At 41.7% G+C, this 20159-nt stretch overlaps 1 protein-coding gene across 5 annotated transcripts in view; it reads right to left on the minus strand.

The window, feature by feature from the left end:
- The window catches only part of LOC106573381 (genetic suppressor element 1), a 43942-nt gene extending 24004 nt beyond the window's left edge, over positions 1 to 19938 (minus strand). For all 5 annotated transcript variants that reach the window (XM_082962611.1, XM_014148388.3, XM_082962612.1 and 2 more), the window contains exon 1: positions 19687 to 19938. The gene's annotated coding sequence lies outside the window, so the exon portion shown is untranslated. The remainder of the gene's footprint in view (positions 1 to 19686) is intronic.
- Positions 19939 to 20159: the final 221 nt, after the last annotated feature.

Raw genomic sequence — 20159 nt, forward strand, 5'->3', positions numbered from 1 at the left:
TGTGTGTGTGTGTGTGTGTGTGTGTGTGTGTGTGTGTGTGTGTGTGTGTGTGTGTGACATTAGGATTGGTAAACAAGCATTTACACTGCCCATGCTCATTAACCCTGAGAGTATGTGTGTGCTATTTCCTGCTCTGTCATTACACCACGGAAGAGAATGGAACACACACACTGTAAACACCGCTCCCTCCTACTCCCATTTCAGTTTTATACAGTAGCTGGCAGAGGATTTTATGTTCAACTGACACGGAAAGTAGGGTCAGAGCCAAATGTTTACAATCCTCGTGATTATGGCTGTAATATAAATTCTGAGTGCAACGTGTGTGTGCATGAGGAACTGTAATCTCTCAAATTAACAGCCTCAATCACACAACATTATGACATCAAGTTACTGGCATCTAAGAACACACATACACACACAAAGTCACACACACACACACACACTATCTGCTGACTCAGTATTTGTGCATCATGCGTCACACATCGTATGGCCCTAAACATCTCATCTCCAGGGACAAGACTGCCAGCTAGCATCTTCAGCCCTGAGAAGCTAGGGAAATGTAAGGTACATGTACAGTAGTAATTACTGTACTGTACTGTAACTCATCACTTGATAACTATTTTATAGTGCAAACGATACAGTACATACAGTGCAACGTTGAAAACACACACATATATATACAGTTGAAGTCAGAAGTTTCCATACACCTTAGCCAAATACATTTAAACTCAATTTTTCACAATTCCTGACATTTAATCTTAGTAAAAATTCCCTGTCTTAGGTCAGTCAGGATCACCACTTTATTTAAAGAATGTGAAATGTCAGAATAATAGTAGAGAGAATTATTTATTTCAGCGTTTATTTCTTTCATCACATCCCCAGTGGGTCAGAAGTTTACATACACTCAAATAGTATTTGGTAGCATTGCCCTTAAATTGTTTAACTTCGGTCAAACGTTTCGGGTAGCCTTCCACAAACTTCCCACAATAAGTTGGGTGAATTTTGGCCCCTTCCTCCTGACAGAGCTGGTGTAACTGAGTCAGGTTTGTAGGCCTCCTTGCTGACACACGCTTTTTCAGTTCTGCCCACAAATTTTCTATAGGATTGAGGTCAGGGCTTTGTGATGGCCATTCCAATACCTTGACTTTGTTGTCCTTAAGCCATTTTGCCACAACTTTGGAAGTATGCTTGGGGTCATTGTCCATTTGGAAGACCCATTTGCGACCAAGCTTTAACTTCCTGACTGATGTCTTGAGATGTTGCTTCAATATATCCACATCATTTTCCTTTCTCATGAAGCCATCTATTTTGTGAAGTGCACCAGTCCCTCCTGCAGCAAAGCACCCCCACAACATGATGCTGCCACCCCCATGCTTCACAGTTGGAATGGTGTTCTTCGGCTTGCAAGCCTCCCACTTTTTCCTTCAAACATAACGATGGTCATTATGTCCAAACAGAACTATTTTTGTTTCATCAGACCAGAGGACATTTCTCGAAAAAGTATGATCTTTGTCCCATGTGCAGTTGCAAACCGTAGTCTGGCTTTTTATGGAGGTTTTGGAGCAGTAGCATCTTCCTTGTTGAGTGGCATTTCAGGTTATGTCGATATAGGACTCGTTTGATGGTGGATATAGATACTTTGTACCTGTTTCCTCCAGCATCTTCACAAGGTCCTTTGCTGTTGTTCTGGGATTGATTTGCACTCTTTGCACCAAAGTACGTTCATCTCTAGGAGACAGAATGGGTCTCCTTCCTGAGCGGTATGACGGCTGCGTGGTCCCATGGTGTTTATACTTGCGTACTATTGTTTGTACAGATGAACGTGGTATCTTCAGGCATTTGGAAATTGCTCCCAAGGATGAACCAGACTTGTGGAGGTCTACAATTGTTTTCTGAGGTCTTGGCTGATTTCTTTTGATTTTCCCATGATGTCAAGCAAAGAGGCACTGAGTTTGAAGGTAGGCCTTGAAATACATCCACAGGTACACCTCCAATTGATTCAAATTATGTCAATTAGCCTATCAGAAGCTTCTAAAACCATGACATAATTTTCTGGAATTTTCCAAGCTGTTTAAAGGCACAGTCAACTTAGTGTATGTAAACTTCTGACCCACTGGAATTGTGATACAGTGAATTATAAGTGAAATTATCTGTCTGTAAACAATTGTTGGAAAAATTACTTGTGTCATGCACAAAGTAGATATCCTAACCGACTTGCCAAAACTATAGTCTGTTAACAAGAAATTAGTGGAGTGAAAAATTAGTTTTAATGACTCCAACCTAAGTGTATGTAAACTTCTGACTTCAACTGTATATATACTGCACAGACATAAAACTATTTTAACCTGTTATGGATAGGGGGCAGTATTTTCACGGCCGGATAAAAAACGTACCCGATTTAATCTGTTTATTACTCCTGCCCAGAAACTAGAATATCCCTATAATGGTTTGATTTGGATAGAAAACACCCTAAAGTTTCTAAAACTGTTTGAATGCTGTCTGTGAGTATAACAGAACTCATATGGCAGGCCAAAACCTGAGAAGATTCCAAACAGGAAGTGCCCTCTCTGACCATTTCTTGGCCTTCTTTATTCTCTTTATTGAAAACAGAGGATCTCTGCTGTAACATGACACTTTCTAAGGCTCCCATAGGCTCTCAGAAGGCGGCAGAACGTTGAATGATGACTTTGCAGTCCATGGCTGAAAAACAGTAGCGCATTTGGATAGTGGTCGATCTGAGAACAATGAGACGGATGCGCGCGTGCACGTGAAGAGGCCATTTTACACTTTCAGTCTTTGAACGAAAACGACTCCCGGTCGGAATATTATCGCTATTTTATGAGAAAAATCGCATAAAAATTGATTTTAAACAGCGTTTAACATGCTTCGAAGTACGGTAATGGAATATTTTGACATTTTTTGTCACGATACGCGTCCGCGCGTCACCCTTCGTTACCCTTCGGATAGTGTCTTGAACGCACGAACAAAACGCCGCTATTTGGATATAACTATGGATTATTTGGAACCAAACCAACATTTGTTGTTGAAGTAGAAGTCCTGGGATTGCATTCTGACGAAGAACAGCAAAGGTAATCCAATTTTTCTTATAGTAAATCTGAGTTTGGTGAGTACCAAACTTGGTGGGTGTCAAAATAGCTAGCCTGTGATGGCCGGGCTATCTACTCAGAATATTGCAAAATGTGCTTTCACCGAAAAGCTATTTTAAAATCGGACACGCGATTGCATAAAGGAGTTCTGTATCTATCATTCTTAAAATAATTGTTATGTTTTTTGTGAACATTTATCGTGAGTAATTTAGTAAATTCACCGGAAGTGTTTGGTGGGAATGCTAGTTCTGAACGTCACATGCTAATGTAAAAAGCTGGTTTTTGATATAAATATGAATTTGATTAAACAAAACATGCATGTATTGTATAACATAATGTCCTAGGAGTGTCATCTGATGAAGATCATCAAAGGTTAGTGCTGCATTTAGCTGTGGTTTTGTTTTTGTGACATTATATGCTAGCTTGAAAAATGGGTGTCTGATTATTTCTGGCTGGGTACTCTGCTGACATAATCTAATGTTTTGCTTTCGTTGTAAAGCCTTTTTGAAATCAGACAGTGTGGTTAGATAAAGGAGAGTCTTGTCTTTAAAATGGTGTAAAATAGTCATATGTTTGAAAAATTGAAGTTTTCGGATTTTCGAGGAGTTTGTATTTCGCGCAACGCCCTATCATTGGATATTGGAGCGGTGTTCCGCTAGCGGAACGTCTAGATGTAAGAGGTTTTAAGGTACAAACAAAACATAGCTTAGTTATAAATAACACAATAATGGTAATATTACAACAATAATGATTGTTTAACTCAAATATACAAATTGATTTAAAAAAACAATATAATTTAAAAAGAATAATAATTAAAGTATAATTTTTGTAAATAATATCATAAATAGGACTGGTGGAGTTATGTCACACATGCATCTAACAAAATTATTTGGAAAATTGCTGATCTACTCTAAATTACAACCAACTAATTGCAGCATTGCCACAAAAATGGAAGAGGCAAGTGGAAGGGGGAGAAAGTAAAGACCTTGTCTGTTGGCCCTGCCTTAAAGACCTAAATTGGCTAAAGAAAATTATGATAAATAAAAAAGTATATCAGTTTCATTTAAGGACCCAAAAAATTGACAGCTGTGCCATATAGATTGCAAATTATTTGGGAAGAGATTTTCGATGTACCGTTTCCATGGGACATGGTTTATGAACTAATACACAAAATGATGCTGGATTTAAATTTAGAGTTTTTCAATTGAAATTATGACACAAAATTCTTCCAACCAATAGAATGCCATATATATGGGGAATACAACCATCCCAGCTCTGCAGATTTTGCTTTGTTTGTTTTGGTATTGTCATATGTAGCTTGTTTTTGGTCACAGGTTTAGGAATGGCTAAAGAATTGAACATTTACCTGGAGCTGACTCTGCAAATACCACTGCTGGGTGATTTAAAAAATCATAGTCAATCGATCAATAAACTAATAATACTCTTGGCAAAAAAAAAATCTTTAATTTATAATAAGTAGAATCTATAAGAATATAAAGGTTCAGAACTTTTGTGAAACATAACAGCACAGTTGAAAAATATATTGCAAATAGAAATCAAAACTGGATGGTGTTCAGAGATAGATGGGAGGTGTTGAGGGTAGCTGAAGGATGGGACTGAAAACAAACAAAAGATAAATATTGTAAAATAAACTGTGTCCGCAAAATGTATATGTATAGGCTGGAAGTAGGAGCCTAAGTGTTGTTGTCCATTAGTGTACTCCATTTAGGGGGGGGTTAAGGGAAAATAATAAACAAAAAATATACATATTTTTTTAAATATAATTTATATACAGTACCAGTCAAATGTTTGGACACACCTAGACAAGGTTATTGTTTATTTTTTTACTATTTTCTACATTGTAGAATAATAGTGAAGACATCAACACTATGAAATAACACATATGGAATTATGTAGTAACCAAAGTGTTAAACAAATCAAAATATATTTTATATTTGAGATTCTTCAAAGTAGCCACCCTTTGCCTTGATGACAGTTTTGCACACTCTTGGCATTCTCTCAACCAGCTTCACCTGGAATGCTTTTTCCAACAGTCTTGAAGCAGTTCCCACTAATGCTGAGCAATTGTTGGCTGCTTTTCCTTCACTCTGCGGTCCAACTCATCCCAAACCATCTCAATTGGGTTGAGGTCGGGTGATTGTGGAGGCCAGGTCATCTGATGCAGCACTCCATCACTCTCCTTTTTTGGTGAAATAGCCCTTACACAGCCTGTATGTGTGTTGGTTATTGTCCTGTTGAAAAACAAATGATAGTCCCACTAAGCGCAAACCAGATGTGATGACGCATCGCTGCAGAATGCTGTGGTAGCCATGCTGGTTAAGTGTGCCTTGAAATCTAAATAAATAACAGACAGAGTCACCAGCAAAGCGCCCCCACTCCATCACACCTCCTCCTCCATGCTTCATGGTGGGAACTACACATGCAGAGATCATCCGCTCACCTACTCTGCATCTCACAAAAGACAGATTCCACCGGTCTAATGTCCATTGATCGTTTTTCTTGGCCCAAGCAAGTCTCTTCTGCTTATTGGTGTCCTTTAATAGTGGTTTCTTTGCAGAAATTCGACCATGAAGGCCTAATTCAAACAGTCTCCTCTGAACAGTTGATGTTGAGATGTGTATGTTACTTGAACACTGTGAAGCATTTATTTGGGCTGCAATTTCTGAGGTTGGTAACTCTAATGAACTTATCCTCTGCTGCAGAGGTAACTCTGGGTCTTCCTTTCCTGTGGCGGTCCTCATGACAGCCAGTTTCATCATAGCGCTTGATGGTTTTTGTGACTGCACTTGAAGAAACTTTCTTAATATTTTCCATATTGACTGACCTTCATGTCTTAAAGAAATTATGGACTGTTGTTTCTCTTTGCTTATTTGAGCTGTTCTTGCCATAATATGGACTTGGTCAAATAGGGCTATCTTCTGTATATTACCCCTACCTTGTCACAACACAACTGATTGGCTGAAACACATTAAGAACAAAATAAATTCCACAAATTAACTTTTAACAAGGCACACCTGTTAATTGAAATGCATTCCAGGTGACTAACTCATGAAGTTGATTGAGAGAATGCCAAGAGTGTGCAAAGCTGTCATCAAGGCAAAGGGTGGCTACTTTGAAGAATCTAAAATATCAAATATATTTTGATTTGTTTAACACTTTTTTTTGGTTACTACATGATTCCCTATGTGTTATTTGATCGTTTTGATGTCTTCACTATTATTCCACACCTTGGAATGAGTAGGTGTGTCCAAACGTTTGACTGGTACTGTATACATTTACAAAAAAAATATGGAGATAGGAAATAATCCAGACAATTACATTGATGGAAGCCACAATCTATCTGCAATATTAAAGCTGATCTACCCCCCCAAATAAAAAAAATATAAAAAAAGATAGTAATGGCAGCACAAGACGACTTTAACCCTGTAATAGCCTGTAGACAATACAACTCTTTAACTGCTGTAGACACCATGGAAACAGTTTACTACCATAATACAGGCTACTGTCCTGTTAGGAGAGAGGAGAGGAAAGAGAGAAGAGAGAAAGAGAGAAGAGAGAGGAGAGGGAGAGGAAATGGAGAAAGTGAAAGGCCATATTTCCACTATGAAAGATGAAGGAGAGCCTGAGGAGCGGAGTGGCGAAAGAGATGTTCTACTTTTCAATTCACATTAAATCCTTGCCTTACATTTCATTGTGGCTGGCAATGAAACATTCTTGGTCCGCAATTCAAATTGACCATAAATATCACAGTAGACCCGAGCCAGTAAGCACAAACTATTCAACAATTCAAGCAACTTTTCTTCTAAAACATATTACAATACTGAATAATGCAAACAAACCATATTACACTCTTGAATAATGCAACAATCCACAAGCATGTGCAGACAATTCAAGGGTTTATTTTCTCGTCCTTACACATTCAATTAGCTGACATTACACAGCTAACTCCTGCTAGGTAGCTAGTTAACTAACAACATGCTTCATGATCAAGTAATGTTAGCATATCAATAATTAATGTTTACCCCTCTCATACGAATATAAAAGTACAGTAATGTTATCATACAGTGTCATTCATATTGTAATATAGGCTACACAGCTAGGTTATGTTAGGTAGCTAGCTAGCTAGCTAAACAAAATAATTTCTGAATCCTCACATAAATGTCACATGAATGCTGACATTTAACTGAACCTGAGCTAGACAGGAGCTCTTAGGCTTACACTAGCTACTGTACCATATTAAAGTTACCTTAGAACAAACCAGTCTTCATTTGATCAATTTCATGGAAGTTATTATGAGATTAAAGCAAATTGCGACTGAAAACGTTGATAATTCCCTGGGGCCTCAGGGAAAATGTTTGTAAATTTCACACTAAATTTCTGTGCGCACCATTTCTGAAAAGTCTGCGAACTTACAAAAATATTGAGATTTATAAACTGGCACACGCCATACATGTTTCCCCTTATAAATCAGACCTATCATAAAACTGCGTGTGTGAACCAGAATTAAGACTCCGCCTTGAAAACGCCTCCATTTTTTATTTATTTTTTTATTTCACCTTTATTTAACCAGGTAGGCTAGTTGAGAACAAGTTCTCATTTACAACTGCGACCTGGCCAAGATAAAGCAAAGCAGTGCGACACAAACAACAACACAGAGTTACACATGGAATAAACAAACATACAGTCAATAACACAATCGAAAAAATGGGTATAAAGAAGTAAGATAAGGGAGGTAAGGCAATAAATAGGCCATAGTGGCAAAATAATTACAATTTAGCAATTAAACACTGCAGTGATAGATGTGCAGAAGAAGAATGTGCAAGTAGAGATACTGGGGTGCGAAGGAGAAGAAAAAAGAATAACAGTATGGGGATGAGGTAGTTGGATGGGCTATTTACAAGATGGGCTATGTACAGGTGTAGTGATCTGTGAGCTGCTCTGACACCTGGTGCTTAAAGTTAGTGAGGGAGATATGAGTCTCCAGCTTCAGTGATTTTTGCAATTCGTTCCAGTCATTGGCAGCAGAGAACTGGAAGGAAAGGCGGCCAATAGGGCAATTGGCTTTGGGGTGACCAGTGAAATATACCTGCTGGAGCGCGGGCTACGGGTGGGTGCTGCTATGGTGACCAGTGAGCTGAGATAAGGCGGGGCTTTAACTAGCAAAGACTTATAGATGACCTGGAGCCAGTGGGTTTGAATATGAAGCGAGGGCCAGCCAACAAGAGCATACAGGTTGCAGTGGTGGGTAGTATATGGGGCTTTGGTGACAAAATGGATGGCACTGTGATAGACTGCATCCAATTTGCTGAGTAGAGTGTTGGAGGCTATTTTGTAAATTACATTGCCGAAGTCAAGGATCGGTAGGATAGTCAGTTTTACGAGGGTATGTTTGGCAGTATGAGTGAAGGATGCTTTGTTGCAAAACAGGAAGCCGATTCTAGATTTAATTTTGGATTGCAGATGCTTAATGTAAGTCTGGAAGGAGAGTTTACAGTCTAACCAGACACCTATGTATTTGTAGATGTCCACATATTCTAAGTCAGAACCGTCCAGAGTAGTGATGCTGGACGGGCGGGCAGGTGCTGGTAGCGATCGGTTGAATAGTATGGATTTAGTTTTACTTGCATTTAAGAGCAGTTGGAGGCCACGGAAGGAGAGTTGTATGGCATTGAAGCTCATCTGGAGGTTTGTTAACACAGTGTCCAAAGAAGGGCCAGAAGTATACAGAATGGTATCGTCTGCGTAGACGTGGATCAAAGAATCAGCAGCAGCAAGAATGACATCATTGATGGATACAGAGAAAAGAGTCAGCCCGAGAATTGAATCCTGTGGCACCCCCATAGAGAGTGCCAGAGGTCTGGACAACAGGCCCTCCGATTTGACACACTGAACTCTGTCTGAGAAGTAGTTGGTGAACCAGGCGAGGCAGTCATTTGAGAAACCAAAGCTGTTGAGTCTGCCAATAAGAATGTGGTGATTGACAGAGTCGAAAGCCTTGGCCAGGTCTATGAATACAGCTGCACAGTATTGTCTCTTATCGATGGAGGTTATGATATCGTTTAGGACATTGAGCTTGGCTGAGGTGCACCCATGACCAGTTCGGAAACCAGATTGCATAGCGGAGAAGGTACGGTGGGATTTGAAATGGTCGGTGATCTGTTTGTTAACTTGGCTTTCAAAGACCTTAGAAAGGCAGGGTAGGATAGATATAGGTCTGTAGCAGTTTGGGTCTAGAGTGTCTCCCCCTTTGAAGAGGGGAATGACCGCGGCAGCTTTCCAATCTTTGGGAATCTCAGACGATATGAAAGAGAACAGGGGGAGAAATGGGGGAGGCTTGGGCAAGTTGCTGTGGGGGGTGCAGGGCTGTTAACCAGGGTAGGGGTGGCCAGGTGGAAATCATGGCCAGCTGTAGAAAAATGCTTATTGAAATTCTCAAATATCATGGATTTATCGGTGGTGACACTGTTTCCTAGCCTCAGTGCAGTGGGCAGCTGGGAGGAGGTGCTCTTAATCTCCATGGACTTTACAGTGTCCCAGAACTTTTTGGAGTATGTGCTGCAGGATGTACATTTCTGTTTGAAAAAGCTAGCCTTTGCTTTCCTAACTGTCTGTGTATATTGGTTCCTAACTTCCCTGAAAAAATGCATGTCGCGGGGGCTATTCGATGCTAATGCAGTATGCCACAGGATGTTTTTGTGCTGGTCAAGGACAGTCAGGTCTGGAGTGAACCACGGGCTATATCTGTTCCTGGTTCTACAATTTTTTAATGGGGCATGCTTATTTAAGATTGTGAGGAAAGCACTTTTAAAGAATAACCAGGCATCTTCTACTGACAGAATGAGGTCAATATCCTTCCAGGATACCCGGGCCAGGTCGATTAGAAAGGCCTGCTCAATGAAGTGTTTTAGGGAGCGTTTGACAGTGATGAGGGGTGGTCGTTTGACCGCAGACCCATTACGGACGCAAGCAATGAGGCAGTGATCGCTGAGATTCTGGTGGAAGACAGCAGAGGTGTATTTGGAGGGCAGGTTGGTTAGGATGATATCTTTGAGGGTGCATGTGTTTACGGATTTGGGGTTGTACCTGGTAGGTTCATTGATAATTTGTGTAAGATTGAGGGCATCAAGCTTAGATTGTAGTATGGCCGGGGTGTTAAGCATGTCCCAGTTTAGGTCACCTAACAGCATGAGCTCTGAAGATCGATGGGGGGCAATCAATTCACATATGGTGTCCAGGGCACAGCTGTGGGCAGAAGGTGGTCTATAGCAAGCGGCAACGGTTCTGGAAAGGTGGATTTTTAAAAATAGAAGCTCAAATTGTTTGGGCACAGACCTGGATAGTAAGACAGAACTCTGCAGGCTATCTCTGCAGTAGATTGCAACTCCGCACCCTTTGGCAGTTCTATCTTGTCTGAAAATGTTATAGTTAGGGATGGAAATTTCAGGGTTTTTGGTGGCCTTCCTAAGCCAGGATTCAGACACAGCTAGGACATCTGGGTTGGCAGAGTCTGCTAAAGCAGCGAATAAAACAAACTTGGGGAGAAGGCTTCTAATGTTAACATGCATGAAACCAAGGCTTTTACGGTTACAGAAGTCAACAAATGAGAGCGCCTGGGGAATGGGAGTGGAGCTAGGCACTGCAGGGCCTGGATTAACCTCTACATCACCAGAGGAGCAGAGGAGGAGTAGGATAAGGTTACGGCTAAAGGCTATAAGAACTGGTCGTCTAGTACGTTCGGAACAGAGAGTAAAAGGAGCAGGTTTCTGGCCGCGGTAGAATAGATTCAATGCATAATATACAGACAAAGGTATGGTAGGATGTGAATACAGTGGAAGTAAACCTAGGCATTGAGTGACGATGAGAGAGGTATTGTCTCTAGAGACATCAATTAAGCCAGGAGAGGTCACCGCATGTGTGGGAGGTGGGACAAGAGGGTTAGCTGAGTCATATTGAGCAGGGCTGGAGGCTCTACAGTGAAATAAGACAATAGTCACCAACCAAAAACAGCAATGGACAAGGCATATTGACATTAGGGAGAGGCATGCGTAGCCGAGTGATCATAGGGTTCAGTGAGTAGCTGGGCGGGCTGGAGACACGGAGATTCAGACAGCTAGCGGGCCGGGGCTAGCAGGCTAGCAGAAGGGCCTTAGAGGGACATCGCAATGGAAGAAGTCTGTTGTAGCCCCCTCGTGCGGTTATGTCGGCAGACCAAGTTGTGATGGATCAGCACAGGTCCGTGTAGTAAAAGCGTCCAGGCCAATTTGCAAAATAGGTATAGTAGCCCAAGAAATTGGTTGATGGACCTCTTCAGCTAACAGTCCGGTATGCTCTAGACAGCTAGCGGACGGCGGCTAGCAGGCTAGCAGATGGGCATTCAGGGAACGTCGCGACGGAGGAGCCTGTTGAAAAACCCCCTCGGGCGGATTAAGTCGGTAGTCCAGTCGTGATGGATCGGCGGGGCTCCGTGTCCGCAATAAAAGGGGTCCATGCCAATTGGCAAAATAGGTATTGTTGCCCAAGGAGTGGCTGATGGACCTCTTCAGCTAGCCGGGAGATGGGCCTAGCATAGGCTAGCTCCAGGCTAATTGGTGCTTACTTCGGGACAGAGACGTTAGCCAGGAGAGGTCAATCGGATAGCAGCTAGCTAGCTGCGATGATCCAGGTGAAGAGGTTCAAAGCTTGCGGTAGGAATCCGGAGATATGGAGAAAAAGAAGTCAGATAAGTTCTGGGATGAATCGCGAAGTGCAGACTGGCAGGAGTTGTCCGGGCTGAAGGTTAGCTGATGACCACTATCAGTGGCTAGCTGACTACTAACTAGTAGCTAGTTAGCTGGCTAGCTTCTGTTGGGGGTTCCGGTTGTAAAGTATAGAAAATAGCAGATCCATACCACATTGGGTGAGGCGGGTTGCAGGAGAGTATGTTGATGTTGGGCTTAAGAAAAATCTAAAAAAATGTAAGCGAAGAAAAAAGATATAAAAATATATACATATAAAGATATACACACGGGATACGACAAGACGAAGACAAAGACGCCTGACTACTACGCCATCTTGGATAGTTCACCTTTTATGGTGACAACAACGCCCTTATTTGCTGTGTAATTTGGAACTATTCGAATTAGGTCACAGCATGCAAAAGACAAATTGTTGTTCAATATTCAGTTTATGAATAGATTATTGGGTTTGTATGTCCTGCCTTAGTATAGGCTCTGAGATTAAATAGGCAATAATGTTATGCTCCTATCGCACAGCAATACTGTAGCCTACCCATACTGTCAAATATTTTACATACACTTCCGGCCTATTTACTGTGTTGGCAGAATGTTTGAATATCTTGCAGTAATTGTGCACGTGACAATAAAAACTTGAAACTTGATAAATAGGCCTACTTCAATGTAAAAGATCAGCTGTTAAATTTGACTGTATACCGGTATTATAAATGGCACTGCCTATGATATTGCAAAACTACATATAGCCTATCTATTTACTAGGCTTCTAGGTTACATGGTATTTTGTTGTATTGCTCTTTCAAAAATATAAACCCATCACGGCCAGAAAAGGTGAGGAATACTGTATATTCGGCAATGGTTATGAATATAAATCAGAAATAGATTCCTATGTCTAATTATAAGATTCCTTTGCCAATTTATTTTAGATTCTAAAAATAAAACAGAGATTTTCACTCTTCTCACTAATGGCAAATGGTTGAATTCTTGTTAATATGTTTTCATGGTTTAGTTTTTTGTGAATAAGCTTTTCATCATAACCCCCATTTGTACAAAATACTTACTTGCCAGCTTGCAATACAATATTTCAACCACTAACAGATATGCATATGCATGATCTAAAGTTTGCGGGAAGTGAGCACATTCTCACATTAAGTAAAAAAAAAAATATATACGATAACGCAATTAAATAAATGATTCCCTCTTTGCTGCAATTTTCCCTATCTTTGGTTATGTTACCCTGGCCTTGCTGCCTTTTTTCCAGTTGCAAGTTTTGGCACATTCATTCCAGCAACATAGCACACTGCATCCCACTGCTGGTCCACCTTTGAAGCTAAGCAGGGTTGGTCCCTGGATCGGAAACCAGATGTAGCTGAAAGTAATGAAAATAATAATGTGTACAAATAAATGTGAGAAAAAAATATCATGTGGGGATTTTTTTTTTTTCACGAGGGAAAAACATGAAAAATGTATGTGAAACTTCACACGTGTCCGAAAACCATGTTTTTCACGTGAAATTGTTCACGTGCTTTTTTCACATTATTTTTTTTGGTAATGGGCTCTTTCCCTCACAATCTTCTCTTCTGTTTTGAACACTGATCTGGAAGAACTACACACTTAGAAAACAAGGTGCTATATAGAACCTAAAAGGGTTCTTCGGCTGTCCCCATTGGAGAACCCTTTGAAAAACTATTTTTGATTACAGGTAGAACCATTTTGGTTCCAGGTAGAACCCTTTTGGGTTACATTTAGAACCCTTTCCACAGAGGGTTCTACTTGGAACCCAAAAGGGTTCTACCTGGAACTGAAAAGGATTATCCTATGGGGATAGCCAAAGAACCCTTTCCACAGAGGGTTCTACCTGGAACCCAAAAGGGTTCTACCTGGAACTGAAAAGGATTATCCTATGGGGATAGCCAAAGAACCCTTTCGGAACCCTTTTCTCTAAGAGTGCAGATAGGTTAAAGCTTTACTTCTGTACACCTATCCAGTCCTTTCACCTAGGATCAAGTAATGAAAGAAAGCTAGGAAACCAGGAAAATAATGTGCAATAAAGGGAAAGAGAGGGGGGGGGGGGGGGGGGGTTGTAGAATTGGGACTGAGCCTATACCGGTTCTCTTCCTGGAGTCTCCCATTGGAGAACAATAATAGAACCATTCTATGGGCAGTTTGTCAGCATAATCACACTGTAATCACTGTTTATGTGATAAGAGCTGCTTATCATTGTCTCTAGGATTAGGAGAGCTCTCAGGAAACAGTGTTATATTTTCTCTCTCTCTCTCTCTCTCAATTCAGTTCAATTCAAATGGGCTTTATTGGCATGGGAAACATGTGTACATTGCCAAAGCAAACAACATCAACAAAAAACAACATCAAAACATTAAAGTAAACATTGCACTCATAAAGATTTTAAAATAATAGACGTTTCAAATGTTTTATTATCAGCTATGTACAGTGTTTTTAACAATGTATAACTAGTTGTAGTACGAATAGTAGGGGAAGATAAGTAAACAGATCAATATTGGTGGTATTTACAATGTTCTTTGTGCTCCACTTGTTGCCCTGTTTTCATGGCAACGGGCCACGAATCTTGCTGCTGTGATTGCACATTGCAGTATTTTGCCTAACAGTTATGTGAGTTTATCAATGTTTGATTTGTTTTCAAATTCTTTATGGATTTGTGTAATCTGTGGGAAATATGTGTCTCTAATATGGTCATACCTTTGGCAGGAGGTAAGGAAGTTCATCTCAGTTTCCACGTCATTTTGTGAGTAGTGTGCACATAGCCTTTCTTCTCTCAAGAGCCAAGTCTGCCTATGGCAACCTCTCTCAATAAAAAGGCTATGCTCATTGGGTCTATACATAGTAAAGGATTTTCTTTGTTTAGGGCCAAATAACATTCCAGTTTGCTCTGTTTTTTGGTTGATTCTCTCCAGTGTGTCAAATAGCTATCTTTTTGTTTTCTCATAATTTGTTTGGGTCTAATTGTGTTGCTGTCCTGGGGCTCTGTGGGGTCTGTTTGTGTATGTGAACAGAGACCCAGAACCAGCTGGCTGAGGGGACTCTTCTCTAGGTTAATATCGCTGTAGGTAAGAACTTTGTGGTGGAATGTGTGGGCATCGCTTCCTTTCAGGTGGTTGTAGATCTTTTCAGGATTTGGATATTTAGTAGGTATATTCTTAATTCTGCTCTGCATGCATTGTTTGGAGTTTTGCATTGAACATGAAGGATATTTTTGCATGAGTCTCAATTGGGTGTTTGTCCCATTTTGTGAATGCTTGGTTGGTGAGTGGACCCCAGACCTCACAACCATAGAGAGCAATGGGTTCTATAACTGATTTAAGTATTTTTAGCCAGATCCTAATTGGGATGTCGAGTTCTATGTTCCTTTTGATGGCATGGAAAGCATTTCTTGCCTTGTCTTGTCTTTTAAATCGTTCAGAGTTTTGTGGAAGTTACCTCTGGTGTTGATGTTTAGGCCGAGGTAGCACAGGAGGTTGGTGGCAACTTAATTGGGGAGGACGGGCACGTGGTAATGGCTGGAGCCGAATTAGTGGAATGGTATCAAATACATCAAACACATTGTTTCCATGTGTTTGATGCCATTCCATTTGCTCCAGACATTTTTATGATCTGTCCTCCCCTCAGCAGAGGTAGGTATAATTATTTGTGTGCTCTAGGGCAATGGTATCTAGATAGTATTTGTATTTGTTGTCCTGGCAACTGGACCTTTTTTTGGAACACCATTATTTATGTCTTAATGAGATTTACTGTCAGGGCCCAGGTCTGACAGAATCTGTGCAGAAGGTCTAGGTGCTGCTGTAGGCCCTCCTTGGTTGGGGACAGAAGCACCAGATCATCTGCAAACAATAAACATTTGACTTCAGAGTCTAGTATGGTGAGGTCGGGTGCTGCAGACTGCTCCAGTGCCCTCACCAATGGGGCTCAAGCTGCATCCCTGTCTCACCCCATGGCTCTGAGGAAAGAAATATGTGTACAAGGATTGTATAATATCTTATGTTCTCCCCCAACACTGCTTTCCATCAATTTGTATAGCAGACGCTCATGCCAAATTGAGTCAAAAGCTTTTTTGAAATCAACAAACCATGAAAAGACTTTGCTTTCGTTTTGGTATGTTTTTTTTGTTGTCAATTAGGGTGTGCAGGATGTATATACGTGGAGTCTGCTGTTGATGATACTGCAGAGGGTTTTTCCGAGGTTACTGTTGATGCAGATTCGAGAGCTTATGACAATGTTGAAGAGTTTAAGAATAGCCCATTTGAATTTGTGATCTGTATATTTTATAATTTTGCTTAGTATACCATCAACACCGCAGGCCTTTTTGGGTTGGAGGGTTTATATTTTGGCTCATCCTGTCACGACTTCCGCCGAAGTCGGTCCCTCTCCTTGTTCGGGCGGTGTTCGGCGGTCGACGTCACCGGTCTTCTAGCCATCGCCGCACTGTGTTTTTGGTTGGATAGGTTTCACAATTTCTTTCTTAGGTTTTTGCATTCTTCATCAAACCATTTATTTTTGTTGTTTTCTTAGGTTTTCTGCTAGAATTGTTTTAATTTGATATGTTAGCTGATAAGTCAAATATACTGTCCATCCCATCTATACTATGCTTCTTGCAGGATGACAACATCTGTATTTCTGATTTATTTGGTGAAGTCTGGGTTACTGCTCTTTAGGCCAAAGGCAGAAACTCTCAGACCTTGTATATTCCAGGATGAGATAGTAAAATCTGGTGCCTGGTGGTGCTGTGGTCTTGATTTAGGTCCTCTCGGCGTGGGTCCTCTCAACGTGGGTCCTCTAGGTGCAGGTTCATGGGGAACCCTCGCAGGTCTGGGCGGGGTGTCCATTGCTCTGCTCCTCTTGTGTGAGGTGCTGGGGCTGCAGCAGAGGACGATGTCGTTCAGGGTCCTTGCAAAAGAAGGGACTGTTGCTTTGTATAGGTGGACCTGGTCATAAAGACTGTTGAAGTCCAGGTTAGAGTGGTGGGCCAGGTAAACATTTGTTTTTGAAGCACAGTCATAGGAAATTCTTGCTTTTACCCTGCTGTATGGTAGCAGGGTGAAAGTATTTTCACTGTAACAGGGTGGAGATAACCACTTCTGAGTTGGAGAAAGTGGAAGAATGTCACGCCCTGACCTGAGAGAGCCTTTTTTATGTCTCTATTTAGGTTTGGTCAGGGTGTGATTTGGGTGGGCATTCTATGTCCTTTTTTCTATGCTTTGTATTTCTTTGTTTTGGCCTGGTATGGCTCTCAATCAGGGACAGCTGTACATCGTTGTCGCTGATTGGGAGTCATACTTAGGCAGCCTGTTTTCCTTTGGGGTTTGTGGGTAGTTAATTTCTGTTTAGTGTTTTGCACCTGACAGAACTGTTTGGCTGTCAGTTTCTTGTTTTTTTTGTTTAAAGTGTTCTATCTTTAATAAATTAATGATGAGCACTAACCACGCTTCGCCTTGATCTACTCTCTTCAACGACGGCCGTTACAAAGAAGCTTTTTCAATCACTGCCTTTCCTGCTGTGCTCTCAGGTCGTCTGCACCTTTGTGAATTATTATGTGGCTGGGTGACCCTAGTTGGTCTTCAGATAGCAGGTCTAGGTCACACTGGGTGTTTGGGCACCAGAGCTTAGACACTACACTGTGTGCCTCTCTCTCTTCCTCGCTCCTTCTTTCTCTATGTGTGTTGTGTTTGCTCAGGAGGCTGTGGTCTAAATCCAGTGGGTTGACACCTGGTTACCCAGCCTCAGGGCCTAGGACTGACTGTCTGTATCTCAGTGGTCTACAGCAGAATCATACTCATTTTGTCTCTCCTCTCCACGCATGCACACACACACACACACACAAACACACACACACACACACAAACCGCTCCTCACAGACAGGTGTTTAATACAGAGAGTACCAAAGTATGTTGGTGCATTCACACATTAAGTCATATAACTGAGTAACTTCAGGATGTTTTTAGCATAAATAACTGGAACAATGTATTAGATGGTATGATTATAATCTGTTTATAAACCATTATTGGTTCATTTGTTTACCGTTTGTAAGTTGTTTGTAAATCATTATCATACCGAATCAAAATGCAGAGGTCAGGATTAAAATAGAATAGGCCTATACAGTTTTGTAAAGTGAAGTGAATGGTAAAGCACCCAGCCAGGTCTGTTAAAGATTGACTTTGAAATTGGATGTCTATCCACAGTGAGTTCTATTACAATCAAGTAGTTAATTAAGTAATCCCATGACTCTGGATCTGAAGATTGTGTCTTCGATCCCAGTCGTGGACACTGTTTTAGTATTTTTTTTTATTTGAACCCTATCCAAAACCTTAACCATTTGGAATGAGTGCGTAAACTTAACCCTTAACTTTGACATTTTACGTTTGGAGAAATGGAACGATACAGAGTAGCAAGAGCAACAAAAACTCTTTGAAATTTGACGTTGGGAGCAACTTCGAAATTTGACGTTTGGAGAACGTGGTTGAACGTCTAATTCTGCAGTGAGATTGTGAGAGCTTGTTGAATGCACCTGTGCAGTCCAGGCAGACACCAGTGCAGTCCAGGCAGACACCAGTGCAGTCCAGGCAGACACCAGTGCAGTCCAGGCAGACACCAGTGCAGTCTAGGCAGACACCAGTGCAGTCCAGGCAGACACCAGTTCAGTCCAGGCAGACACCAGTGCAGTCCAAGCAGACACCAGTGCAGTCTAGGCAGACACCCATGCAGTCCAGGCAGACACCAGTGCAGTCCAGGCAGACACCAGTGCAGTCCAGGCAGACACCAGTGCAGTCCAGGCAGACACCAGTGCACGGCAGGTAGCCTAGCAGCCACCTAGGTGAAAAATCTGTTGATGTGCTCTTGAGCAAGGCACTCAACCCTAGTTGCTCCTGTAAGTTCCTCTCGATAAGAATGTTTGCTAAAACACAATTTTTTTCTGAAGCCTATAGGAGAGGAGACTTGTTGGTTTAGTGTAGGCTACTCTACCCCTGCTGAACAGCTGCTCTACCACAGGTCAGCTGCACAGTGTGTGTGTGTGTGTGTGTGTGTGTGTGTGTGTGTGTGTGTGTGTGTGTGTGTGTGTGTGTGTGTGTGTGTGTGTGTGGTGTGTGTGTGTGTGAAATAGCTTATCTCTTCTGCTGCTCCAAACCTGCTACAGCACGTGTATCTACCCGTCTGTGGGAAAGTGTGTGTGTGTTTGGCCTACTCTACCTGAGGGGTGTGTAGCCTACACACAAAGCGTATCTGATCCATTTGAATGCAGAGCAATGAGGCCGGCGGCATTAAAGAAGATAAACATGATGGTGCTGTTAAAGGTCCCCGTCTACCTACAGAGGAACTTATGTAACGTACACCCTCATGAGTAGCTACTCTTCATGGAGTAATGACTTTCCAACCACACAGCTAAACAAGACGACTTGCTTGGCCCTCTGTTTGACTAAGGACTAGTTTGCCAGCTACTGAACTTCCACAGCAAATATTGACACAAGCTGTTACTGACTAGGCAACGCTTCCATTCTATAATACAAAAAACAAAAATGGGTATTAAATGAATCATATAACACATACCACAAGAACGAGAGAAAGAGAGGAAGAGATCCATCCTCACTACAGACATACTGTACCACATAGCGCTAGCCTACACGGAGAGCGCAGACACGAAGACGGCCGCGGCATCAGCAGTGCGTATCTTTCCCTCTATCTGATTCAATCAACTTCTGGAGCGATAACACACATCTCACACGTAGGCTAACCACATAAATTAACGAGGTACACGAGCACTAAACGCCCATATACTACTTAAACTAGTTTAGGCTACTTACCGCGTAAACAGAGACGGTTAAATCCTCGGTTTTGCGTTAATCCCAGTATAAAAGACTAACCATCCGTTACCGCTGTTCCTTGGCATAGACTCAGATGAAATAGCGAGGTGTACTCTACCGCTCTCTCTCTCTCACTCGCTCTCTCTCTCACACACTCTCTCTACCGCTCTCGCTCTCTCTCTCTCTCTCTCTCTCACACACTCTCTCTACCGCTCTCTCTCTCTCTCTCTCTCTCTCTCTCTCTCTCTCGCTCTCTCTCTCACACACTCTCTCTACCGCTCTCGCTCTCTCTCTCTCTCTCTCTCGCTCTCTCTCTCACACACTCTCTCTACCGCTCTCTCTCTCTCTCTCTCGCTCTCTCTCTCACACACTCTCTCTACCGCTCTCGCTCTCTCTCTCTCTCTCTCTCTCACACTCTCTCTCTCTCTCTCGCGCACGAGCTTTCTTTCCCTTTCTCTCTCTCGCTCTCTCAA

This window comes from Salmo salar, chromosome 16 (assembly GCF_965601325.2).
Source record: "Salmo salar chromosome 16, fSalSal1, whole genome shotgun sequence".
Classification (NCBI taxonomy): Eukaryota; Metazoa; Chordata; class Actinopteri; order Salmoniformes; family Salmonidae; genus Salmo; species Salmo salar.